This window comes from Camelus bactrianus, chromosome 19 (assembly GCF_048773025.1).
Source record: "Camelus bactrianus isolate YW-2024 breed Bactrian camel chromosome 19, ASM4877302v1, whole genome shotgun sequence".
Taxonomy (NCBI): Eukaryota; Metazoa; Chordata; class Mammalia; order Artiodactyla; family Camelidae; genus Camelus; species Camelus bactrianus.
The window spans coordinates 47,396,716-47,424,358 of record NC_133557.1 but is presented as its reverse complement, the minus strand read 5'-3'; the positions used below and the strand labels follow the sequence as shown (position 1 = coordinate 47,424,358).

Genomic DNA, 27,643 nt, shown 5'->3' with positions numbered 1-27,643 from the left:
ACCCCGCCCACACACTGCTGGCCTAGGCCAGCTGGGTCCCCGTCCCCCAAAGAGCCCCACCCCGGCACCGTCTGGGCCCGGCACCCAACTAGATCCATCACCAGCCCCAAGCCAGGCCACACGCCTCAGCCCCACTCCCCCTGCTTGCCTCCCCCCCCACCATCACTGCCCCCTCAATGGTTAATTGTGTATTTTTATACTCATAAACTTCTTAGCCAGTGGCCTTCACATTGGAGCACATCTCGGGGTACACAGAGACTGTGCAGGGCACGTGGGCACAGGTAAAGTCGGAGACAGGATTTCCAGATCTCCATTTCCCATGTGTGTTCCTCCTCAAAGCAGACCTGTGACATGAGGCTGTCCTATGTCTGCTAGCCTTTCATGGGGGCTTTTTTCACACTCGAATAAAAGCACCACCTAATCATCTTCATCATCTGCAGTACGCTGTCCCTGCAATGAAAGTATAATGATCCAATTTAAAATATGACTGTTGATATGGTGTAGTTAGTAAGTCTGATGAGCAGTAAATACTTTTGTAGATTAGGTGATTTCCACTTTTTTTTTTTTTTTTTGCTTTTAGCAAAACTGAAGGGGGATTTAATGACATAGTTATCTGAATTTATAATGAGTAGTAATTAATATTATCATTATATATCATTATATGTTAATTATCTTAAAAATCACATAGCTATCACCAAAATAAAAGGTTATGATAGTAATAGTTCATTACTTTATAAATAATACTTTATTATTGTTGTTTTTTTGATGATAGGTCACTATGTGATATTTTCACCTCTATCTTGGAGGGGATATAGAAGAATTCTATTACATTGCTATAAAATCTCTTTCTTGCCCTCTCTAGTTTTTATAAAAATCAGCTTTCTTAGCACCTATGTCTTTAAAAAGGAACACTGAAATAAAATTTGATGTTGAACTACGTCATTCCAGAAACAAGAAATAGTCATCCTGTGTGTGAACTAATTCTTAAAAGTCTTGCGTATATATTGGGATTCATTTCAAATAAAAATTTACTTTCATGTTTAGTAAATTAACAAATTCATAATATATTTCACATTTTGATCAATGTGTACAAAAATGAAACTCAATCTAAGAAATTATTTAATATAGGATTGTGTTACTTAAAATTTTAAAATATATTTAAGTACAAATTTTTGTTGTAGAAACTTACATAAAAATATAATATTAATACATGAGTAAAAATATTTGGGACAAATGGAATGAATATATGGTTTGAAGGTTAAAAATGAACAGTATGTAATCTCTGACTATTAAAAAAAAACTCACTGATTTTTTTTAATGAATGATGGCGAGTTCAAATCATTATCACCTATGATCCTTTTAGTCAGAAAAGGAGAAATATGATTAAGTAATTGATAATGAAATATGCTGAACATTATACCTTAAGTTTATATTCAACAATTTTAGATATCAATTAAAAATATACTAGTGAATATTGCTGTTTAAAAATTATCTTAGCTGTTAAGCAAGCAAGGATGTTTGAAAATCACTGGCTCGGGGATTGCAGGGTTTTTTATTTGGGTGTTTTATAATCACTTCTGGAAAAAGATATGCAGATGTGCTTCTTGTTGTGCAAATTTGAATTTCATCTCTGTTTTGAGAGAAGGGATCCAGTAAGTACAGAAGTGAGAACAGCCATAAAAGCCTGGGAGAAATAAGTGCCGCTGCTGCAATGGCACGTGCGCTGGGGCTGGAGGCCTCAAAAAGCAGTGACTGCAGAGCACGGTGTTTACATTAAGTCTTTAATGATACAATCAGGGGCGTAAGTATCCACTTTTATCAAATAACTATAATTTATGGAAACTACCATGACTATTTTATTAAAATGGGGAAAACTGAATAATATTATTTTATATATTATTCAGAATTTAAACAATAATAACCGCAAATATTTGCTAAACACATGTTTAAGTACATAATTATATGCAGTTTGACTTGCATGGATTTAGGGAATGTTATTACCAAACATTTGCTCTTCACAATGTGGTGAAATCACACAGCCCGCGTGCTTCCAAGGCGTCAGCATACCAAGCCCCAACTTGTTCATTGATATCTTACTGGCACATACTTTCAGTTTTCTCATACACATGTGAATAATTTAAATACTTCTTTCCTGTTTTAGGCAATTCAAACCAACCTACAGAAGTGACAGCACTGTATTTCTTTGAAGGACAACCGGGAGATGAATTTTCAAGCTGGAGACAGAATCACAGTTATATCAAAAACAGACTTGTGTTTTGATTGGTGGGAAAGAAATCTCTGAGGTCAAACCAGCATTTTTCCAGCCAACTCTGTTACCATGAATTAAAGTTCATATTATTTCCTTCTTTGATAATTACAAGAAAATTATTTCTACACTCACAGGATTTACTATCCAGTTAAACAATGTTTAATACAAGTTCAAAAACTCTTCTGTTTATTCCATAAACTTTTACCCTCTATGTAAAAGATTTTGTTTTTCTATATGTAAATGGTTACCTTACGTATCTTTAAATACTTTCCACAAATTTTATTACATATACTATTTAATAGTTAATGTCTTCTTATTTATATGGTCACATTTCTTTTGTGTTCATTTTCAAAAATCCATTAACATTTTATTTGGCTTTGTACATGATGACTTTAATTTGGGAAGCTTAAGAATGGGGCATGAATTCTAACTGGGTATTAAGTAATACTCAGAGTTGTAGGTGCTAGCTAGAATATTAATTCTTAAAATTATTTCTATACCTTCAAAAATTGCATATGTATGTTTCATGTACATATATGTAACATGCTATTACAAAGAAATTCAACCACTATTCATTAAAAAAAAAGATGACATCTATTAACTTTTCCTCTTTGTGAGGTTATGTTCATTTGTAGCAGTAAAGTAAACTTATGTTGACATGGTTCTCTTGTCCCTAAATAAATGTTTTTAAATGCTAAGTTAATGTTTTGGTCTTGTTTTTCTTATTCACTTTTTGTAAAGTAACCAGAGGTCTGTGGTTGGTCTGCAATTCACCTCCATGATTATACTGCTAAATTCTTTTTTTCAGCTTTATAAACATAAAATTGACAAATAAAATAGTAAAAAATTTAAAGGTTCTGTGATTTGAAATACACAGTCATTGTGAAAGGATTCCTACTGAGTTAATGAACACATTCAACATCTCACATTTTTTTTTATTTGATGAGAACCCTTAAGTTCTCTCTTAGCAAATTTCAGTTATAGAATGCAACATTATAACTGTAGTCACCACACTGTACATTAGATCCCTAGAACATACTCCTCTTAGAAACTGGAAGTTTGATCAACTTTGATCAACATCTCTTAATTTTGCTGACCTCCCAACCCCTGGTCAACACCAATCTACTCTCTGTTTCTACTAGCTTGGCTTTTTTGAATCCCATTTGATACTACACAGTATATGTCTTTCTCTGATTTATTTCATTTAAAATAATCCCCTCAAGTTTCATCCATATTGCTGCAAATTTCAGGATTTTCTTCCTTTGTTTATATATCTATGTATAATTTTTTCCTTATCCATTCATCTGTTGATGAACATTTAGGGTTTTCTATATATAATAACATGGCATCTGTAAGCAGAGATAATCTTACTTCCTCCTTTCCAGTTTGAATGCCTTTTATTTCTTTTTCTTGCCTAATTTCTCTGGCCATGGCTTCCAGTACAATGCTAAATAGAACTGATGAGAGTGGAAGTCCTGATTGTTCCTGATCCTGGAGGGAAAGCTTCCAGATTTTCACTGTAGAGTATGATGTTAACTGTGGGCTGGTCAAACAAGAGCAAGTTGTTTAATCTCCATCTATTTGTGAACTTTCCAGTTTTCTTCTTATAATTGATTTCTAGTTTCATACAATTGTGGCCAGAAAAAGATGCTTGATATGATTTCAATCTTCTTAAATTCATTAAGACCTGTTTTGTGCCTAACATAGGATCTGTCCTGGAGACTGTTGTATGTACACTTGCCAAGAATGTGTATTCTGCTGCTACTGGATGGAATGTTTTATAAATGTCTGTTACAGCCATCTGGTCTCAGACATTATTTAAGGCCAATGTTTTCTTATTGATTTTCTGTCTGGATGATCGATCCATTGATGAAAGCAGGGTATCAAATTTCCCCCCACAAAAAAAAAAAAATTTGTATTGCTATATATTTCTTCTTTTAGGCCTGTTAATATTTGCTTTATATATTTAGCTGCTCCTATGTTGGGCACATAATTATTTACAAATATTATATCCTCTTGTTGAATGGACCCCTTTATTATTGTATACTGACCTCTGTCTCTTATTACAGTATTTTGATTACAGTCTATTTTTCTAAGTATAGCTATCTGTGCTTTCTTTTGGTTTTTATTTCCATGGAATATCTTTTTCCATCCCTTCACTTTCAGTCTGCATGTATCTTTAAAGCTATTGAGTCTTTTGTAGGTAGCATATAGTTAGTTTTTTTAATACATCTAGCTACTCTCTGTCTTTTGATTAGAGAATTTAGTCTTGTCCAGTTACACTTGAAGTTATAATTGATAGGTAAGGCCTTACTATTGCCATTTTATTCATTATTTCTTGGCCATTTTGTAATTCCTCTGTCCCTAATTTCCTCTCTTGCTCTCTTTCTTAGTGAATTGATAATTTTATGTAGTGCTATTCTTAGATTTATTTCTCTCCTTCTTTTGTATATCTACTGTATATTTTTGCTTTGTGTTTACCATGAGGCTCACAGAAAACATAACAGTCTGTTTTAAGCTGAAAATAACTTTGTACCATATTAAATCTCTGCATTTTTACTCTCTCTCCACATTTTATGCCTTTAATGTCACAAGTTATCTATTTTTACCTGTGTATTCATCAACAAATTTTAGTTACTTCAATGCTTTGTTATTTAACCTTCATGCTAGATTTATAAGTGATTTAACCACAAGCAGCATTACAATAGGAGAGTATTCTGAATGTAACTCTATTTTTAATTTTACCAGTGAGTTTTAAGCTTTCATATGCTCTCCTGTTACTAATTTGCATCATTTCATTTCCTCTTGAAGAACTAGCTTTAGCATATCTCGCGAGGCAATGTTAGTGGTTATGAACTCCTTCAGCTTTTGTTTGTCTGTAAAACTCTATCTCTCCTTTAATTCTGAAGGACAGCTTTGCCAGGTAGAGGATTCTTGCTTGATTTTTTTTTTCTTTCAGCACTTTTAATATATATCATCCTGAGAGCTCTCTTCTGGTCCGCAAGGTTTCTGCTGAAAAATCCACTGGCAGTTTTACGAGGGTTCCCTTGTTATAATACGTTGCTTTTCTCTTGCAGCTTTTAAGACTGTCTTCTTGTCTTTAACTTCTAACTGTTGATTTATAATGTGCCTCAGTGTGGGATTCTTTAGATGCAGCTTATTTGGAGTTCTGGGCTTCCTGGGTCAGGACGTCTATTTCTCTCCCCAGTTTAGGGAAGATTTCAGCCATTATTTCTTTGAATAGGCGTTCTGTCTTTCTTCCTTTCTCTCCTCTTCTGATACCTCTATAATGTACATGTTCACCTGCTTGGTGGTTCCTGAAAGTCCCCTAAGTATCTTTACTCTTCATTCTTTTTCTTTTTTGTTTACTTCTTGAATAAGTTCTCAAGTTTGTTGATCATGCTTTCTGTTCAGTCTAGTCTACAGTTCTATGATTGCTGTTTTGTACTTTTCAATATTTTCTATCTCTTGTTGAAATTTTCACTTTGTTCATGCTTTGCTCTCCTGAATCAGTGAGCATCTTTATGATTGTTATTTTGAACTCTCAGGGAAATCATTTCTTTCTATTTCATTATGAGAAGTTTCTGAAGATCTATCTTGTTCTTTTGTTTGAAAACTATTCCCCTGCTTCCTCATTTTCCTGGACTCTTTGTGTTGGTTTCTGCACATCAGATGAAACCACCACCTCTCCCAGTCCGGATGGAGTGGTCTCATGTGGGAGTTGAACCGTGGCAGTCAGCCCAGCCTGAGTTCCTGGTTGTCTGTCTTAAACCTCTGTGATTGTCCAAGCTGCTATCTTTGTTTTCAGTGGCTCTCAAGACTCATCAGTTTTCCAAAGGGGGAACTCTCAGTCAGTGCCTAAGTGTGGGTTGATTGGAAGTTGGACCCTCAGACAGGACTGAGAAAGTATGTAATGAAGGCCTTTCTATGGAGAAACTGGGAGATGAGTGTTTTCACTTGCTCACTCCATGCTGAGGTGTGGGGTGTAGCTGGGGGTATTCTTGTATCCATTTAAAATGTGCATGTTTGTTTCAGTCCTGTGGGACTTGGGACTGTAAGTCCTGCAGGCCACCAAACCTGGGTGATTGAGGGCCCATCCCTCGAATGGCAGGTATAAAAGCTAGGGCACTAGATGGGAGGACAAGCTCCTTCCAGGGAGATGTTTGGTTTTACTGTTGGAGTGAACCAGAGGGAGAAGGCAGGGCTCTGGGGAGGGTCACAGCTGGCACCTGGATGTGTGCTAATTAGATGCTGGGCCCCAGGCAGCCCTTTGCAAAGTCTGCAACCAAACCCCTTCCAGGCAAGTGGAAGTGGGAAGATGGTATTTCTAACTGCAACCTCTGAGCTGGGGCCTTGGGGAGTAGCCCAGCGGGTGCTGGTGCTCCCACTGGCTCCCTGTTGGATGCATTCCTGTGGGACTGGTGGACACAGGCCCTGCTGACTTTCAGAGCTCAGTGACCTGGGAGCTCGTCCTTTGGACAGAAGCCTTAAAGCTGGGGGGTGTTAGTTGTTCAGTTTGGACCCTTTGCTCCACAGGGAGGAGCTGGGAGTTGGGGGTCCCCTCAATTGCAGGACACTGTGCTGGGGGTGGGGTGTATGATAGGGATGTACCTTTCCTACCCTTTCTGATAGGGGTGTTTTCTGTTAGCCGATGTGTAGGAATCACTCAGCCAGGCTCTGGGTTTCTCTCAGAGGCAACTGCTCCATGAAAAGCCATGGATTCAGTGCCTCTGTGGTAGAAGGGAAATTCTGGAGCCTCCAAGTTACCATCTTTGTCCTTCTAACTTCTTTCCTGAACTCCAGACCCATATCTCCAACTGTGCATTTGGCAGCTCTATTTGGACGTGTAATAGAATCTCAAACCTCGATCATCCAAGGTAAAGCCCGCCCTTGCTTTCCTGCCACTGAAGCCTGCCCCTCCCACTGTGGCCCTCTTCAGCGACTGGAAATCCCACTTGTTACTGAGTCAAAACTCATTCTGCTTGCTGCACAACAGGACAATAAATCAGGAGACAAGGTATTGGGGCAAGGAATAGTGACTTTATTAGGAAAACTGGCAGGCTGAAAAGATGGCAGACTAATGTCTTGGAGAACCATCCTACTCCAGTCAGAGTACAGGCTCCTTTTATAAAAAAAAAAAAATAGTGGAGATGGTGTGGTTGGTTGTTGCAAACTTCTTTCTGCAGGAATTCTTTGTTCTTGCAGCCATCCATGTGGGTCAGGCCATGGTGTCCCTGTAAACCACCAACAAAATAAAGGTTATTTTCCATTTTGCAACTTGCCATCTCTACAGAAGTGTAGAAGTGCTAACATCCTTAAAGGTCAGAGCCCCAAGAATAGGCTCTCCTGTATATTTCAGGCTAAAGACAAAACTGTTTTACAAAAGGTGCAGAGCTAGCAAGGCTAAGCCTGGAAAATGGTGCACAGTGAGTAAAGCTAAAGGAACAGATCTAATATGGAGTCTGATTTGTTCTTTTCCGTTATAGCGGGACATAGTGAGTGCCTCCTGGCAATTGGCTGGAGGCATGGCCTGCTGAAAGCAGCCTGAAGGTTGGCTAGAAGGGCCACGGGGGTCACAGGGAGCCATTGTGATGCATCACAGGTGGTTATAAAAGCCTTGCACCACTACCAAGGTCAGCCATAGCAGAGATGGCCTTTCTGGTTCTCTTACTGGTTGTGACCGTGTCCTCTACCGCCTTCTTCATTCTGAACTCTGACTCACTCCATGCCCATTTCTCTTGTCCCGGGCCCCTCACCCACACCCTGCACTCTAATGCTGGGATCCATCTTCGGGCCCCTCTGTGGGCCAGCATGTCCGTGCACCCACACTTGGCACCTCCTGCACCCACATGGGCTGGTCTGGCTACTCTCCTTCTGGTTCCAGCCCCATGGCAGGGGATCAGACTCAGCCATTGTTCCTGGATCTCTTTTCCACCTCTAGCACCACAATCTAGCCCCTTACTCAAATCGGGGGACTCAGCAACTCAGAATGACAACTTCACTGTGCAGCCTGCTGTGTAGTTAGATGTGGCCAAGGAGACAGGAGTTAGAGTCATGAAAGCCTCTAAAATATTCCTTACAGACAGCTTATTCATCCCTTCTTCCTACTGTTACTGGAATACAGTTGTGACGGCTGGATTTGTACTCACCATCTTACTTCAGGAGGATGAAGGCAACACTAGTGACAGTGGACCATTTAATGGGTTGTAAGGGCTGCATAAGTCAGATCTGCCACATCAACCATAAAGTGCCTGCCCTGGAATACCTATGTAAGAGAGAGAGAGTAATCTTACTTGGATAAGCCATTGTCATATGAAGTTTCAAGCAACAGGCTGTATTTCTGACCAAGAGCTCAGCATTAACCCTATCCACAAGATTAGTAATAGTGCCAAAGTTAACCCACATTAATAACCAAGACCAAAGTACAGAACCTTTCCCACAGGAAACAAAATAGCCATCTGGGAAGATCAAACATCCAACCCTGATTAAAAACAAAAGGAGCAAACAACCTGGGACAAAAGATCATGGACATCGTAAAGATACTGCCTGAAATCCACATCCACTTCCAAACCCAGCCCTCAAGCCTCAGGCGGTGATAAACATTACCTTAGGAGCAGACAGATGCAATGATCAGTTTTAGCCAGTGAGATAAGATACAAAGACAGAAATCAAAGGGACAAACTTATGAATACGGATCATACAAAATACCCAGTGTCCTATGGAAGCTGTATATAAACCTTAGTATGTTTATCTTGATTATCAAAATGTGACTTAGATGTAGTATCCCTAATAACACTAGATATTTAAACAACTGTGAGGACTCTGCTTTATGGAAGATGGACAAGTACTTTCCCCTATTCTGCCTCTAAGTACCCTGAAAGTCCTGGACACTACATGTGAAACAGTCATCTGAAGGCTCTGGAAGGCAGAGGGAAGGGGGCAGAAACTCAGGACCAGGAATGGCATGGAGGTAACACCTGGGGCTGTCTCTTTGCCTCACGTGTCCCACACTGAGCGCTGGAGATACAGGTGGCCCAGAAACACCAACAGGCACAACTGTGAACTCCAACAAAAGCCAGCTCTCTCTGGCCAAAGACTCAGGATAGGGCAGCCTCTTGAAAAGAAAACGACTATACAATAACTCTCCTACTCCAGGCAAACCATCAAAGAAAATCTGAAAATTTCCACCCTTCTCAGGCTGTGATGAAGGACCAGCCCCAGGCTGGGCTGTCAGAGAGGCCATGCAGAAAGCTCTACCTTTGATTTCAGCCCATTGTTAATTCATGGCGCCACCACAGCTTGCTCCACATAGTCAGTAAAAACTAACAGCTTTTTTATTCCTCTTTCCCAGTAAGAAGCCAGAACTCCTGCACAGCAGGAATGTGGTACTCCCACCCCCGTGAGTCCCAACAAGCTCCCAACAGTGTGGAGCTTGAAGTTGTACCCCAACCTGGCAGCATCAAGGTGGTGGTACTCACCTTCCTCTGCCAAGTGTAGCCTGGGAAACCAGCCAAAAGAAAAATTTCCACATAAAAGAGTCTCGTACTTAATATCCAGTTTCCAATCAGAAATCACTATCATACCAAGAACCAGAATGGTCTCAGTGGATGAACACATAATCAACAGACACCAACACCAAATGACAACAAGATTTTAAAGAAGTCATTATAAGAATGATTCAATAAACAACTACAAACATGCTTGAGAAAGTGAAAAAACAGAAACTCTCAGCAAAGAAATAGAAGATATAAAAAAAGAATCAAATAGAAATTTTAGAACTAAAACAAAAACCAAAACAAAAAAACAAAACAAAAAAACCCAGAAATAAAAAGCTCAACAGATGGGAAGAACATCAAAATGGAGAGGACAGAGGAAAGCTTAGTAAACATGAAGAAAGAACAATAAAAACTGCCCAAAATGAAACTGGAAAAATACTAACCTCAGCGACCTGTGGGACCTGTGTAAGAAAAGATCTAACATTCGTCTCAATAGAGTCACAGAAAAAGGGGAGAAAGGAGGTGGCTGAAAAAATTTTCAAAGAAATAACAGATGAAAGTTACCAAATATGACAAAATACATAAACCTGTACATTCAGGAAACAGAAAATTTCAGAGAGAACAAACAAGTCTGCTCCAAGACACAATATAGTCAAACTTCAAAAACTAAAGCAACAAACGTGAAGCAGTGAAAGTAACACCTAACCTACGAGGTAAGACAAGACAGATGACAGTGGTTTCCCATCATCCTCATACTAAAACCAGACAGTGATGACAGAAAAGGAAATTATAGGCCAATATCACCAATGAACATAAGTGTAAATATCCTCAATAAAATACTAGCAAAACAACTCCAACAATACATTAAAAGGATCAGACACCATGATCAAGTGGGATTTATCCCAGGGATGTAAGGCTTTCTGAATACCCACAAATCAATAAATATGATATACCACATTAACAAACAGAAGTACAAAAGCTATATGATCATCTCAATAGATGCAGAAAAGCGTATGACAAAACTCAACACTTATTTATGATAAATACTCTTCAAAAAGTGGGCATAGATAGGACATACTTCAACATAATACAAGCCATATAACATCATAGTCAATGGGGAAAAACTGAAAGTGTTTCCTCTAAGATCAGGAACAAGACAAGGATGCCCTCTATCACCACTCTTATTCAACACAGTTTTGGAGTTCCTGGCCACAGCAGTTGGAGAATAAAAAGAAATGAAAGGAATTCAAATTGGAAATGAAGTAGTAAAACTCACTGTTTGCAGATGACATGATACTTATATAGAAAATATGAAAGACACAAACAGAAAATTACAAGAGCTCATCAATGAATTCAGAAAAGTTGCAGGATACAAAATTAATACAAAGAAATCTGTTGCATTTCTATATACTAACAGCAAAATTTCAGAAAGCAAAACTTATGAGAGGTGCCAAGATGGTGGAGTAGATAGACCCAAAGCTTGCCCTCTCCCACAAATACACCCAGAATTACATCTAAAAAACCAATGAAGTGCAAAGAACACCTACTGAACATGGACAGTGTCTCTCGCTTCAAAATATAGGAGGATCCTCACAAAATCTGGGGGTGGGGGGTGTGGAGAAAAAAAAAGAAATGGAAACTTCGGTGCAGGACCAGAACTGCAAGGAGGGAGCAGTGCAGGAAGACAGGTGTGTTGGTGCGGGGACAACCCCTCTCCAGCCAGAAGGTCAGCTGGGACAGAAGTGGAGCTTCTGAAGCACAGAGGAAAAAATGGCAGCTGTCTGGTGGCCAGCACTAAGGAACACTGGCCTGATCCCCAGCCCTAGATGCGAGCCGGCAGGGACAAGCTGGAACTGGCTGCTGGAGACTGGTGGGGCCCCCGAGCAGAAGGCTGAGGCTCACTGCACAGAGGCGGGGGCCTGGCAGCTTCACAGGCAGGACTGAGATTTGTTTACAGCTCCTGGCAGAGAGGGCAGATATGCTTGCTCTGGACCCTTTGTGGACCCAGGCCTCTGGGACTAACAGGCACTGAGTGGAGCTCTGGCACATGGCAGGTGTGAGTGCAGGGATTTACAAGAGGCCGGCTTACCATATGTACACGGAGGTGGGGCTGGCATCTGTGCTGGCACCTGTGGCACACTGCAGATTCAGGTGTGTGCCTGCACGCTTGCTACGATGGGTCCTAGCACCTGACACTGTCAGATCAGCACTGGTGGTTCCTGGGGCCCAGAACATGGGGGACACCAGAGCAGGTGGCTGACATTCCCACAGCTAAGGTGGGAACAAAGGTAGCATCAACAAAGACTTTGTAAGCCTGTATAAAAAGTGACAGACACCACCACAGAGGGCACGTCCCAGGGGCTGTCTCCTGTGGAGGTGCACTCAGCAACCCTTCTCCCAGCTGAAGCACCCCAACCACGCCTGCCACACACCACAGCTCAGAAACGGGTCTAGCAGCCTCTACTCCAGGAACAGTGGAGAAGACTCAGCCCCTGGTAAGGCTGTGACAACCGCAGAACAAAAAAGGGGGCCGTGCTCAGCAACAATGATCAGGGTAAACTCTGATCACCATAACCCCAAACACACCCTCAATCAAAGGGACAGCAGCCAACACACACACAAGAGACAAGGCAATCATACATACTAGGAACAGCCCTCACAACAAAATTATCAGATGCACACAGTCTGCACAGGAACATTTCTACTCTAAATGAAAACCAACAAAAAATAAAACGGCCCTTCAAGACTGCAGTAGATAACTGATACTCCTAATCCACAGAGCCAGAGAAATAGAAGTAAAATGAAGAAGAGGAACCACTCCCAACTAAAGAACAAGAGAAGTCCCCTGAAGGGAAGAACGATGAGATAGGCCTCAGCAATCTACTAGATCTTGACTTCAAAAAGGGCGTGATAAAAACACTGAAGGAAATAAGAGAGACAATGAATTAGAGGCCGAGAATACTATGAAAAGGAAATTTAAACTATAAAGAGGAGCCAATTAAAAACAGGAAACTCAATGGCTGTTAGAAGAGCTGAGCTAAATGCCATCAAAAGCAGATTAGATAAAGCAGAGGAAAGAATAAGTGACTCAGAACACAGGATAACAGAACTCACTAATCAGAACAACAGACAGAAAAGCAAAAACCAATGAAAGCAATATATGGGACCTATATTGGAATAATACAATTGTGCCCCCAGAAAGAGAAGAAAGAGCAAACTGGATTTAAGAGGTATTGGAAGAAAGCATGACTGAAAATTGTCCAAATCTAAAGAAAGAAACAGATATCCATGTTCAGGAACCACAAGGGTCCCAAACAAGAACCCAAAATGACCTACATCAAGACATATTATAATTAAGATGGCCAAGGTTAAAGATAAAGAATTGATTCTAAAGGCAGCAAGAGAAAAACAAAGAGTTAGTTATAAGGAATCCCCATAAGGCTTTCAGTTGATTTCTCTACACAAACACTGATGGCCCGAAGGGAGTGGCAATATATATTCAGAGTCCTGAATGAGAAAAAGCTGCAACCTAGGATATTATCTGGCAAGACTATCATTTAGAGGAGAAGGAGAGACAAAGAATTTCACAGAAAAGCAGAAACTAAAAGAACTCAGGAATATTGAACCTAACAGATACATTAAAATCTTCTACTGTAAACAGAAAGGAAGTAGGATGCTATCGAAATGGGAAAGCCATAGTTGGAAATGCAATAACGAGTTACAAGAGAATAAACATGAAGATATAAAAGAGAAAAAGGACATCAAAACACAACAAAACATAAAGGTGGGAATGGGAAAGGGGAACAAGAAAATATAGATTTTTTTCTTTCTTTCTTTCTTTTTCTTCATTAATCTTAGGATGAGTTGGAGCCTACATGATTACCAGTCTATAGGAAATAGATATAGTAATGGGTTGACATACTTGAAAAATAAGGTAACCACAAATCAAAAGCATACAATAGAGGCTCAAAAAACAAACAAACAAACAAACAAACAAACAAAAGAAAGAAACACACTCAAAATGGCTTAAAGACTTAAACATAAGACGCTATAAACCTCTTAGAAGAAAACGTAAGCAAAACATTATCTCACATAAATCTCAAAAATGTTCTTCTAGGGCAGTCGACCCAAGCAACAGAAATAAAAGCCAAAAATAAACAAATGGGACCTAATTAAACTTATCAGCTCTTGCACAGTAATAGAAACCATAAGCAAAACAAAAAGACAACCTATGGAATGGGAGAAGATATTTGCAAAAGATGAGACTGACCATGGCATAATTTCTAGAATATATGAACAGTTCATACAACGTAATAGGTAAAAAATAAACAACCCAATCCAAAAATGGGAAGAACAACTAAACAAGCAATTCTCTACTAAAGACACACAAATGGCCAATAGGCACATGAAAAAAATGCTCAATATCACTAATTATCAGAGAAATGCAAGTCAAAATTACAATGAGTTATCACCTCACACCAGTCAGAATGGCCTTCATTCGAAAGTCCACAAACCATAAATTCAGGAGAGGCTGTGGAGAAAAGGAAACCCTCCTACATTGTTGGTGGGAATGTAGTTTAGTGGAGCCATTGTGGAAAACAGTATGGAGATTCCTCAAAAGACAAAAAAAAAAAAAAAAAAAAAAAAGAAGAAGACTTATCACTTGATCCAGCAATCCCACTCCTGGGCATATATCCAGAGGGAACCTTAATTCCAAAAGACACCTACACCACAATGTTCACAGCAGCTCTGTTTACAATGGCCAAGACATGGAAACAACCTAAACGTCCACTGATAGATGACTGGATGAAGAGGTTGTAGTATATTTATACAATAGACTACTACTCAGCCATAAAAAATAATAAAATAACGCCATTTGCAGGAACATGAGTGGACCTGGAGAATGTCATTCTAAGAGAAGTAAGCCAGAAAGAGAAAGAAAAATACCATATGAGATCGCTCATATGTGGAATCTTAAAAAAAAAAAAAAAAAGAAAAGAAAAGAAGAAGACAAACATCTACAGAACAGAAACAGACACAGAGACATAGAAACAACTATGGTTACCAGGGGGGAAAGGGGTTGAGAAGGGATAAACTGGGGGTTCAAGATTTGCAGATACTGACTATGTATAGAATAGATAAACAGCAAGTTTATACTGTATAGCACAGGGAAATATATGCAATATCTTATAGTAACCTATGCTTAAAAAGAATATGAAAATGAATATATGTATGTTCCTCTATAACTGAAGCGTTGTGTTGTACACAAGAAACTGATGCAACATTATACACTGACTATACATCGATAAAAATATTTTTAAATAAACCAAAAACTAAAAAAAAAAAAAAAAAAGAAAAAGAAAAAGAGTCTTATCAAACCAAAAAAATAAACTACTGATTCAGGCTACAACATGGATGAACCTTGAAAACATTATGCTAAAATAAGCCAGACACAAAAGGGCAAATAGTGTCCTTTAAGGTGAAGTGTATCTAAGCGTTCATTGTGCTACTCCTGTAAATTTTCCAGAGCTTTGAAGTTTTCCAAAATAAAAATAAAGTGTATTATTCATTAAAAACCATAAAATGACTCCTCACAGGAGGGCTTTAAGGATAAAATGTAGAAATGAGTCTAAAGCTCCTGGAACAACACTTTGCACGGCCACAGACAGTCACTGCTGTCAAGCTGCCTCCACTCACTTCCCGGCAAACAGGAGTGAGGGCCTGGGCTCTGACAGGCAGGTGCTTCAGTGACCGTGAACCTGGATCAGACACAGCCGCACCCCAGACTCTGCGTTACCCAACTTTCTTATACAAACTGCTACATGTAACATAAACATGCTACAGGGATGTATCTTACAACACAGGGAATACAGTTAATGTTTTACAATAACTAAAAATGGAGCATAACATTAAAAATTCTGAATCTATTGTACACCTGAAATATATAGTATTGTACAACTATACCTTTATAAAAAAAATTGAAAAATAATTTAAAAATTTTATCACTTTAATATTCAATTCGGTTTTTGAGTAACTACTAAACACCTTAAAATGTATAAAAGCAATTAATTGTGATAAGTCTGTTTACATATTTGCTTTCAGCCTCCTGCTAAAAGAGAAATTAAACAATTTTTAAAACACAACTTAACAACCATAACAAAAAAAGACAAAAGTGAGAGTGAAGAGAAAATTGAGATTCAATGCTTAAATGAAACCGGGGGAAGTAAAGCCATAAAAATGTAAGCCATGAAGTCAAGTAAGTGTTAAAGGCCGACCAGAAATTCAGCTCTAAGATTCTTGGCAGCTGAAGCGAAAAGGAAAAGATGATGGGGTGGGTGTTACAGCCCAGTGGCAGAGCGCTTTCTTAGTGTGCAAGGGCTCCTGGGTTCAAGCCCCAGGGCCTCCACTAACAAATACACCAGATTACCTAACCCGCAAAAGAGCCTGAAAGAAAAGAAAAAGAGAAATTTCTTTCTTAAAAAAAACTGATATAAAATTTAGATTAAATACTTAAAAAAAAAAATAGAAAAAGATGAGTGACAGAAGCCATAATGCCCGTGAGATAAATCTGCGGTGGCTGCTGGCAGGTCCCCATGTCCCATGCGGGAAAATCTGAAACATCCTTCTCACCACTCAGTCATCCTCAGCCCACCCCACTCCTCCCCCTGTTAAATGCAGGAGTACAGGCAGGGCCTGGCCTTTGCTCTCTCTGTGTCATCAGAGTGAGACAGGATGGAAGGGGGGGCAGAGCACAGCCATTCAAGGAAGGCCACAGCAATAAACATCAAAATGGTGAAGGATTCAACCCCCAATAGGCCTTGAGGCTCAGGATGAAGAGATTTAACTTCTAGCAGATCTTGAGCTTCATTATACACCCATTGTAATAGTAACATGGTGAATAACATGCCCCAGGCACCATGGCAGTCCCAAGGCTAGCCACAAAAGATCAAAGGGTGGGAAATGGCCAACTCCCTGGGAATCCCAGCCCCTTCCCCTTAGGCTGGTCCTTCTACATATTAGCATATGAAGCCACTAAACCCATGAAAACAAGCAACACAGCGCCGCCTCGCGGTCACCCCTCTCTCCCTCTTTGGAGAAGGCCCAAACTCTGTGGAGTGTGTACCTACTTTTAATCTGAGCACCCAACCCCCACACCTTGTGGCCTTTCTCTTGCCTTTCAATGTATCTATCTGAATAAATCTACCTTTACTCAACAGTGGCTTGCTCTTGAATTCTTTCCTGCATGATGCCAAGGACCCACATCTGGCGGAGCACATCCCAGGGGCTCAACCAACGCCTGGGACACAGCCCTTCTCATGCCCCACATCTGTTTTCTTATATCAACAGGACTGGGCTGCGAAGGGAGCTCTGAGGCCCCAGCTAAGGGACAGGGGCATCCCCTCTGCCAGCAAGGCCCTCGGGTCTGCCTGGTTCTCTGTTTTGCTGACTTCCCACCCAGAGAGCATTGTCTCTAGGGCTGTCCCCACAAAACCCTTCTCTCCTAAATACAAGCACATAATGTCACAGTCCTCTTGTTCAACCAGGAAATTTTCAGCCCCCTCTTTTTCCTTCCCCAGTAAAGAACCTGACTATCCTCCCTCCCATCCCACCTCTTCTTTCTTTCTGAGAACTCTGCACTCCCCACACACTATCCTGAAAGCAGATGCTTTGCTGGCTGGGACCAAAATGTTTCAGTCTCATTGATCCTGCATCCTTTCACTTTCCCCTTTCTACCTTAAATAGCCTTTCCTGAGTCTCCCACCCCTCTGATTCTGAACTTGACAAAGTGCTGAGGTTACAGTCACTATATTCATACCTCCCAGGTTTTGGCCAGATTTCCTTCGCAAGATCTTCATTAAGGAGCTGCATCAAGAAGTTAAAGAGGCTACTCTTACATCTGAGTGGAGGAGCCTGTATAAAATTTAAATGGCTTTGAAGAGAGAGTTAACCAGACACAGAGAGTTCACAGGTCCTAGTCAAAAGTGTCATTAGGCAAAATGTTCTTCAAAGGCTCAGAGTGGCTTCTGAACACGGGGTCGACAGGGAGGAGGTGCCAGGCAGTGAGTGGGGTGAGTGACATTGGTTCCCAGCTGGGGAAGTACTGAATTTTTTTCTAGTTTTCCAAACAAGTTCTTACTAACTTTTTCTCTTATTATCACATACCATTTCCTACGAATTAAGAAAATCAATGTCAGTCATTTGAGCCACTTGGGGAAAGCTACACGATGCCATTCACAGACCAGGGACATGAGAGCCAAAACAATCTAGGTTTAAAGACCAATGGGGGTATTTCCAAGGTAATCATGGGCATGCAGAAAACTCCCCAGCTTCAATTACCTCATCTCAAAGGTGGGACCAATAAAACTACCGAGCAAAGTGCGTGATGATTATGGCCGACATCTGTTTACTAGGTAAGTGCCTGTGACAGCTGCCACTTAATGGGGAATGAGTATGATCAACGAGGCCCAGTCTACCTGGTCACATGCGCCCTGACTTCCTGCCTTGGTGCAGGAGCAGAGATTGTTTAGCTGAGATGAATGGCCCCAGAGCAGCCCCAAAGGGAAATCTCCCATCTCTGCACAGCAAGGCGTGTTCCTTTCCTGCTCAGAGCTGGTCACAGTTTGCAGTCGTCTGTTTTTATATTTATTCCTTTAGTACCTGCCCTACCTCCGGAGTTTTTGCTCAAGCAGCCCAGGGCCAGGTGTGTCTTGCTGCCTGCTGTATATTCTGGGCTGGGAGACAGCCGACCTCATGTCTGGCTCTGGTGCTGAACAGAGAGGGCAGAAAGCCCAGGCGCCCATGCTGAACCAAGGCCCCTGCACCCAAAATTATGGTCTGACTTAGGACAAATTACACAGTCCTTTTACCCTGAGATTCCTCATCTGTCCATGAAAATAACTGCCCATGGCACACAGAGTTACAAGGATTAAAGGAAATCGCCAAATTTACAACCTATTCAAGGGGCTACCAGTGCATCCTCAACAGACACATGCTGCCTTTATGGCTCTGACACACTCCAAGAGGGGCGGACACACACAGGGAACACTGCTAAGTGCCAAACAGTGTGTTAAGTGCTTCATGTATGTTATAATACTGTTTACAACTTACAACAAACCCAGGAAGAAGCGAATATCATCATGCTCATTTTACAGATTCACCAACAGGCCAAGGGAGGTTACATTCTAGTCCAAAGTCCTATGGTGAGGAAATGGCGATATAAACCTGAAACTGGGGTGTCCAGGCCTGTGCTCCTTCTCTCTCCCATCCGCCTGACCATTTACCCCCTGTGAAGTCCACCTGTCTAATAGACAAGTTTGTAGCCGGCCAGCTCTTAAATGCAATGTGTGCCACCGTTTGTCAATGTTGGTTAATTACTATAAACTGCTTTCAGAAACTGCTACAGAAAAGACAGTTCGGCTCATGTCCCTGCCCACAAAGAAGAGGAATTCTGCCTTGCCTTCTCCTGTAATGTGCAGAACCCCTTTCCTACATCACCAAATCCAAATCTATGCTTCCTCCGTGTTTATGTTTGCATAGGGCTTATTAAAGCACAAGGTACCTGTAACAATTCCATCTCAGTTTCTTTCCAAGTTTCCAGTTTAGCCCAAATCAGATCCAGAACAGACACAATTCATCAATTCTGTAATGGAACACACTGGATCAGGAACCAAAAGCGTGTTCTACTCCAGGAAAACTACGGGTCCCTCTTTCTTCCTGTCATTATAAAATCCCACCGGAACTCATTACTTTGCTGTCTGCTCACCTGGCAACCAAACTCAGAGAAGAGTCACCTCAGCTGATTGCCCTGCTGGGGAGGACAACCTGCAGCAGCATGGGCGGGCTGCCTGCCCTCCCACATGCTCTGCTGACACCTAGTGTCCTCCGTGGAGACCAGACCAACAGAGCTGTTCCCTACAGCTGCAAAGTCCCACACATTAAATAAAAGCATTTTACTTTATACGATATATTACGTATATGCCCACATCTGAAAACAGCTTTGCCAGAAGCCCAAATCTTCAACATTAATCTGCAAAAGCAATTCCGGTCCCCAAGGGGAAGCAAATCTTAAGACGATGCTAAGGCCTCCAAAGTCCTCTCCACAACCATCAACCAAACTGCCTGCAGGTCTGCAGCTGCAGGCGGTTGCATGTCTGTTTTTAAAGCAACCCCTTCCTGCCCTTGGGCGCTACAATGTCCCTCTACGCCCTCCCATCTCAGGGTAAGAGCAGCCGCTGCAGAACCTTGTAGGGCAGCACTGACAGGGCTGGACAAAGAGGATCAGAACTAAACTAAGCCTTCTGATGACACGAGCTTGTCACTCTGTCACTTTACAGATAAAGATATATATACAGAGAGGTGAGGTGACCTTGCTCAAGGTCACACAGCTAATAAGTGGCAAAGTCCATAACTCTGCTTCTCCCTCCGGCATGACGCCCCAGCTTGGATGCCCACAGGGTTCTCTCGTGCCTGCCTGACCAGTCCTTTACTGTCACTCATGACCCACAACAGGGTCTGTCCCCAGCCTGCCTTTTCAGCATGTTTCCCCTCCAGTTTCTCAGGAACAAGGCTGCTCTGGCCACTATATGACTTCTGGCTCCCAGAACCCTCCATGCTCAGGCTGGTCATGTGCTTTCGGCCCCCTGCTCAGAGGCTCTTCCTCCCCTGCAGAAGGATGTTTCCACTCTCCGCAGGGACACCCACTAAGGGTAGCCATTCTATCGCCCTCAGCATGGCAGGTGTCCCAGGCCACATCCCGAGCTGCCCCATTATGACTGCTTGTGCCCAGGTCTGCTAATCAGACCAGCAGCCTCAGAGCCAGGGATTATGCCCGGGTCACCCTGCAAACCTACTGCCCGTCTCACAGTCCCCAGCAAGCAGGTCACCTGGAAGTCACTGTAAGTGCCCCATCCAATCCAGGAGTCTCTTCATTTGCCAGCGCCACTGATGGCTGGTTTCCAACTTTTGGTCAGTTTTGCACAAAACAGCATCTTCCACTTTGAAGCGGGGGGTTTTTGCTTCTGCTCCCCATGCTTACCGGAAACGTCAAGGGAAACCAAAAGACCTTTTCTCAATCCTTTTCTGATGACACCTTCCCACCCACAATACTCATATGCTCAAGAGCTTTGGGTCCACTTGGTTTTGTTTCCCTTATGCTAAGTGGCTCAAAACACTGTGGGATTCTTTCTCTTTCCAGGGTATTTGTTTGTACTGTTTATCAGCTTTAATCTGTTTTTGTCTCTCTCTTCAGTGCCCTGGCAGTTGCCACTTCTCACCCCCTTTGGCACCCTCCCTCCCAACATCTAGTCTAGCTGTGATGATGGGCCCTGGGGCAGTCACAGAAGAAGGAACTAAGGCAGAGAGGCAACATAATTTGCCCAAGGAGATCAGCTTCAAGCCCCAACAGTGCGTGTCACATCCCTCTGTTTAACACTTATGCTAAACTAGTTAACTTTTTATAGATTATGATTATAAACAGATGAGGTATCAAAATACATACAAGGACACACATCAACTCTAAGATGTTCATTAACTCCACTATTTTGTTTCTATTTATTTTATTTCTATTAAAAAAAATTAAGAACCTCTGCAGTCAATATAGCAAAAGTTAATGCGTTTTAAATTCAGAATATAGAGGTGTAAGTGTATTATTACTCATACTAATTTGTATGTTCACAAGACAAAATGATTTGAAAGTCTCTCTCCCCTCCCCCTACTCACCACAGGCTCTCACCATAGCTCCCAGACCACACATCTAATAACCTTTCATTTTATCCACAGATGAACTCATCAGTTTACCCCCAGAACTCCCTCTGCAGCTTTCCCTCCTCAGAGCACAGCAGGACCATCATTTACCTCATTAATCCACCCAGAAACGTGGTCCTTACTCCATCCTACCCTCACAGACATCATTCACCCTTTCCTTTTTACCATCTAACATGCCTTCAATCTGCTCGCTTTCTCCCACTGACCGTACCACTGCTCATGTGGAAGCCACCAACACTGCCCAACTGGATTTACGAGTCTCCCAAGTGGGCCCCCAGCCGCTCTCCCCTACTTGAGACAAATGGGATTTTGTCACTCCCATGCTTTTAAGACTCTTTTGAAACTCAATGTTCTTAGAAGGAACTTCAAGTTCTTTACCTGGTGAAGGTTTTGCCAAGAAACCATCAGCTAAGGGAGGGCAGGACCCGCCCTCTCCCCCTAGTCCCCGACCTCTCCCCTCGGCCCTGCCCTCTCCCCCTCGGCCCCGCCCTCTGGCACAGCCCCGGATTGGGAGTATCTGCTGAGCTACACCAACCTGTATTCTAACCCTGGTCTTAAGTTCTTAGCAAACTGCTTCACTTATCCATACAAATCCAAGGTAGATTAGAAAGACTTTAGATGTTTAGCTAGACTATTGATTTGGGGACTTTGCACTAGCAACCTGCAAGTACATGTTCTAATGATTCTGTCTTATTAAAACCACACTCAGATTTAAGGAGTATTTGTGGAATGCCTTCAGAGTAAAAGAAACAATACTTTCACAGATTTCATGTTTTATAACATGAACAATTTGGACAGGGTCACAAATGGAACTGCCTCACAAGTGACAGAAGACAGGTGAGAGGCATAAAGCAACAGGTTGCAAAGATGGTAAGAGCAAAGTTGTTTCTCCAACGCCCTAAAGTTTCCTGAAAGAACCGAAAATTCTGAATTTTCAAAGTAAAAGACTATTATATAAAGAAATAAAATAAATAATCCTCTTCATCAGGGTTTCAACATCTGACTCCAGAATTTTTAGCAGGCTATACTGAATCCTGGCACAGAAAAATCAGATAGACTCGTGGTGAGTAAGTTCCAGGAAAACTGCAGTAATTCCCCCACTTGTAAAAGAACACACATTCACCTGTTGAAGTTGAACATAAACTGCATTCTGGAGGAATTTGGAAGCTTCAGGCTCTGCTTCTGGATGGCGAGGACACGGATGGCTTGGATGGATGCTTCTAATTCAGTCACCAGCATTCTTACACTGTAGGGGGAAAAGTAGGCCCTCAGTCAAGAGCAGAGATGTTCCTGTAATGTCTCACAGGCCGTGCCTCGGGGACTCAGTGCCATGCAGCAGCCAGGTCCCAGGCGAGGACCTGCAGCGTGGTCCACCCAAGCAGGAGGGGCACTGTGCTTGAGAAAGCCCATCCCCGATGGGGGCAAGAGGGGCTGCTGGGATTGAGTGAACCTATAAATGCCCACAGAAATACGCCTGCATTCATTCAAGTGATACAACCAACAGTAGCAGGCTATTTTACAAAATTTCAATTGTCCGTGGAAATTTTACCATTCCTTTTCGCTTGTCCCCTCACTCTGAGACAGGCTTAGTCTCTCTCACACCTGCAGCTATGATGCAATAGTTGTGAAGTTATTTTACTTTGCTGCAAGTGTCCTCACTCCCCATGTCACTGTGTCTGTCCTCTCTTAACACAGTAGGATGTCTTCCTGGATCTCTCCCTGAGTTCCTTGCTCCTGCTCCTCAGATCCTCAGATAAAGGACAAGTGAAGACACATGACCAGAAAAGGCACTGTGGACTTAACCGAAGTCCTCTGTGACCCCCTAGGTGAGTGCTACCCAACCCTCACCTTTGTTTCTCAAGGTTCTGCCCAGGGTGACATCCAGCCAGGAGAGTGGCCGAGGTCAATTAAAAGCTGTGTGGCTTGGGCTCGGGGACAAGTGCAGGAGCTGGTTCTGGAGCCGGGCAACTCCCCACCTCTGCTCCCATCTCTCCCGAGACCCCGCTGCCAAGCACTCAGGCTCCTTGATTTTCTTCCCTTCTTTTCTACTTTACTCCAAACCCTTTTCCTTTTCCTTTTTTCCCCTAATTATCCCCAGCTGGAGTGATTTTTCAATCACAGTACCTGAGAAAATTTCCTGCAGCTGAAAAAGAGGTCTCCAGAGGTCAATGCCCATATGCTGGTGCCTGAAGAGAGCCCCAGGCTGGGGGGGCCCTCATCAACACTCATGGGGCATCAGACATGTTGCAGGGTCGACCACCTCCAACAAGAGTTTGCTAAGACCCCAAGGCCCGCACAGCATCCCTGCTCACAAAAATGTAGTCGGCCCACATTGATTATTAAGATGCAAACATACAAAACTGCTCATGTTTCTTACTGAAATTATTTACGAGGTGGAAAAAGAAATTGTAATAGAAAAGAACAAATTTGAATCCATGTTAGATCTGTTCCTTTGGCTTTAACCCTGTGCCCTGTTTTCTAGGCTGACTTGCTAGCTCTGTGCCTTTTGTAAAAGAAAGTTGACTTTAGCCTGGCTCTGATCTTTAAGGATGTTAGTTCTTCTGCACTTACATAGAGATGGCAAGTTGCAAAATAGAGAATAACCTTTTTGTTTTGTTGGAGTTTTTACAGGGGCACCATGACCTGACCCACATGGACAGCTGCAAGAACAAAGAATTCCAAGAACAAATAATTCCTAGAGCAAGAAGTTTGCAATAACCATCCACACCTCCTCCGCTTTTTAGTATAAAAGGAGACTGAATTCTGACTTGGGGAAGAGGGTTCTCCAGTACATCAGTCTGCCATCTTCTGGGTCTGCCAGCTTTTCAAATAAAGTCACTATTCCTTGCCCCAACACCTAATCTCCCAATTTACTGGCCTGTTATGTGGTGAGCAGAGTGAGTTTGGACTCGGTAACAAGATGACTGCATCGGAGGTAGTATGTCTCGACTGTTTCCTCGTTTCCAATATGTAGCATGCACATAATTTATGATCTAGTGCAAATAATTCATCAAAAACAACCACAAAAAGAAACTACTTACCTAACTATCAACACTGAAGTCACAACTTATCAATTTTATATGCCATTTAACAACACAACCAAAAAACCTTATATAGGGACTTGATTCCAAGGAAATAAAATTATTTCTACTGCTTCAAAACTTTTGTTATCTCTTCTACTTTATTTTGTTTTGCTTATTGAAAGGAAAATAAAAGTCAAATCATTTTATTTCACGTATTTTGGTTATAGCTACATATTTTAAATACCACAAAAACGTTTAAATTGCAATAAAAAATTGTTCATATATTAGTATAAATATATATACACAATCAATGGGGATTAGGAAAGGAATGGACATTTACTAAAAATCCACTGCACATCCAGTCTTTTAGAAGCATATCCTGGAATATAAGCTGTATGATCCAGGGGTCCCCCACCCCCATTCTCAATGCCGAGTCCCTTAGTAATCAACTACCAAGGCACCAGCATAGAACCATGTGATCAGTATTTTAGGAATAAATGAGGGAATTAGCTCATTCAATTCTAAAACAAAAACCCTAAAATAAATACTGAACTTATTTACAGATAAAGAAAATGGGACCCAAAAAAGTAAAGTTACTTCCCCAAGGTCATAAAGCTAGTAACTAGTAAAGGCAGGGTTTGAACTCAGGTCTGCCTGATTCTAAACACTAAGGTGGAAATCCCATTCGACTGAGGAGGGTCCAGCAGCACAGCCTATCACCCTGTCTTTGTTCAGCTCTAACCTCAGACAGCACCCCATAACTATGGAACTCGAGGGTAAATGATAACAATAAGGATTTTATATCCAGTAGTTTTCTTAGGTCTCATTTACATGAAGTGTCATCAGGTCAGCAGAAAAACTGGGAAATGTGAGTGGGTCAGAGCTTTTTGATGATTAGAAACTCCATCTATCAGGACAGAGTGACATTCCCACGAGAGGCCACATGGACATAAACTAAAGGCAGGTCAGCAATGAAAACTAGCAAGACCCTGGAACTCAATCAGGAAGGGACCCTGCCATCCTCCACCCAGTTACCTCTTCATCCACATGGACACAAAAACAGAAGACCCAGGTTCCAGTCCAAATTACACCATCATGTATTCTCACCTATAAAAAGTTACGACTCTATGCTGTCTTAAGACAATTCCAACTCAAATATGATGACACCAATATCTCAGCAGAATGTCTATGTCTCCACTTCCTCTTTTTTAATAGGAGAATATTTCTATGGCCACAAAGCAGAAATCCAGTAAAAACTATGCATGAAGCCAGGTGAAAGTCTGCTTAAGAGACTTTGCTCTCACGCTCAATGAATGAAAACAAACTCAGAAAAGGTGGTCCTTCTCCCTAAGCAAGTGGGAGGTAGCCTAACTCTGTGTGCGTGTGTGTGTGTGTGTGTGTGTGTGTGTGAGGATGAAATACAATCAATCAAGTCTGGGATGTGTACAGATTTTTTTTTAATGTCACTGTCATTTCATGGGGAAGAGCCGAACTTTATAGTAATTTGAATCTAGTGTTCTGAGAAAGTCTCAAGATCTTTTGGTGCAGAAGGTGAAAGGGGAAAGGAAAGGAGGAAAGAGGTAAATGAAGCAAAGGAGTAAGAATACGGCTAGAGAAAGATAAGACATTAATATTGTTCCTACTTTCATCACATACAAATTAGGAACTGACTTTCCCCTGATGTCTTGTCGAGCACTGAATTGTAGAAGAGACGACAGCACATTTCTCACTGAGCTTGTCACTGTATGTGGCATTTTATAGACACAAATCATTTACCCTGATCAAACACTCAGCAGGTCGTAATTCTCCTATTTTGAGAGACAAGAAAACAGGAGTTCAAAGATGGTGTATAACTTGACAAAAGTTAGAGGACCAGTAAACAGGAGAGGATGGATTCAAACTCAGCTCTGACTGCAGAGTCTGCTCTTCCCACTCCCAGGACTGGAAAACCCTTAACATACAGGCTCCTTGCTCCCCTGTTGTGCTCCTGGCATCAAGTATTTCTCATGGCGATAGCCTCCAGTTCTCACAGACACAGCACTCTGTGCAATGACCTTGATCGGACCTTGATCATCTACCTGCCATGCCCACCAGGCTTCACCATACAGGCAGGATAGCTGGCTTTTAAGTGCATACAAAGCCACCCCTGGTCTAACCTGGGCTCTTCTGCGGCTTCTCCAGCCTAAAGGCAGCCATGAAACTGCTCACAGTTTGTACATGAGCCACACTACCTCTCTCCATCTGTCTCCCCACCTATACTTCTTAGCTATGACCATTTTGATAATCTTGGAAACAAATTTTTAAAAAACAGAAAAGAAAGGACTGTGGAACAAGTACTTAATACTTACAATTTTAAATGACAATTTACAAAGTGAGTATTTACAAACCAAATCTACCTTTCTAGATGTCAGGTTTAAGCAGTTAAAAAATATAATAGCAAAAAATTCTCACTTACAAAATTAACAAAAACATAAACAATAATCTGGAATAAACTCAAAAATAATGCCCATGTTCTAAATGGAGAAACTACAGGACTGTACTGAGGGGTAAAGTGGTGTAAATATAGAGACATCAACATATTGCACGGAGGAAAACAGTTTTTTAAAGATGTAAGTTCTCCTAAAAATAACTCAAAACTTCTAAAAACTCCCATGAAAACTCCAATCTGATTTTTTTTAACTTGAACAAAATATTTTAGAATTCTTCAGGAATAATAAAGTCATAATACTCACCAAGAAAATTTGGGATGGAAGAAAAGAATAAAAAAGAATCACACTGTTAGATATTAAATAAATTTTTACAATATGTAAGATATGGTGCTGGAGTAAGAAAGGAAGATTGACAGAAAGGAACTATGAGCTCAAAAAGAGACTAGTGTACATAAGTATTTTGTACAGGTGGGATTTCAAATCAAAGAGTAAAGTATATATTCAATAATTGTCCTGGGACAATCAGAGAATTGCCTGGAAAGAATTCTATTCTTGTTATAATGACCACAAGATAAATTATAGACAGTGATGTAAATATTAAAATGTACTAATGACAGCAAACACAACTCTTTGCTCATATTAACTCAACTTACCCTCACTATA

General features: G+C 41.3%; 1 long non-coding RNA gene across 1 annotated transcript; it reads right to left on the bottom strand.

The window, feature by feature from the left end:
* Positions 1 to 7,432: 7,432 nt before the first annotated feature.
* Positions 7,433 to 8,536, bottom strand: LOC141574015 (uncharacterized). Its single transcript, XR_012500518.1, has 2 exons — positions 8,419 to 8,536; positions 7,433 to 7,503 (listed from the first exon to the last, which is right to left on the bottom strand). It is a non-coding gene; the product is annotated as an uncharacterized LOC141574015 (long non-coding RNA).
* Positions 8,537 to 27,643: the final 19,107 nt, after the last annotated feature.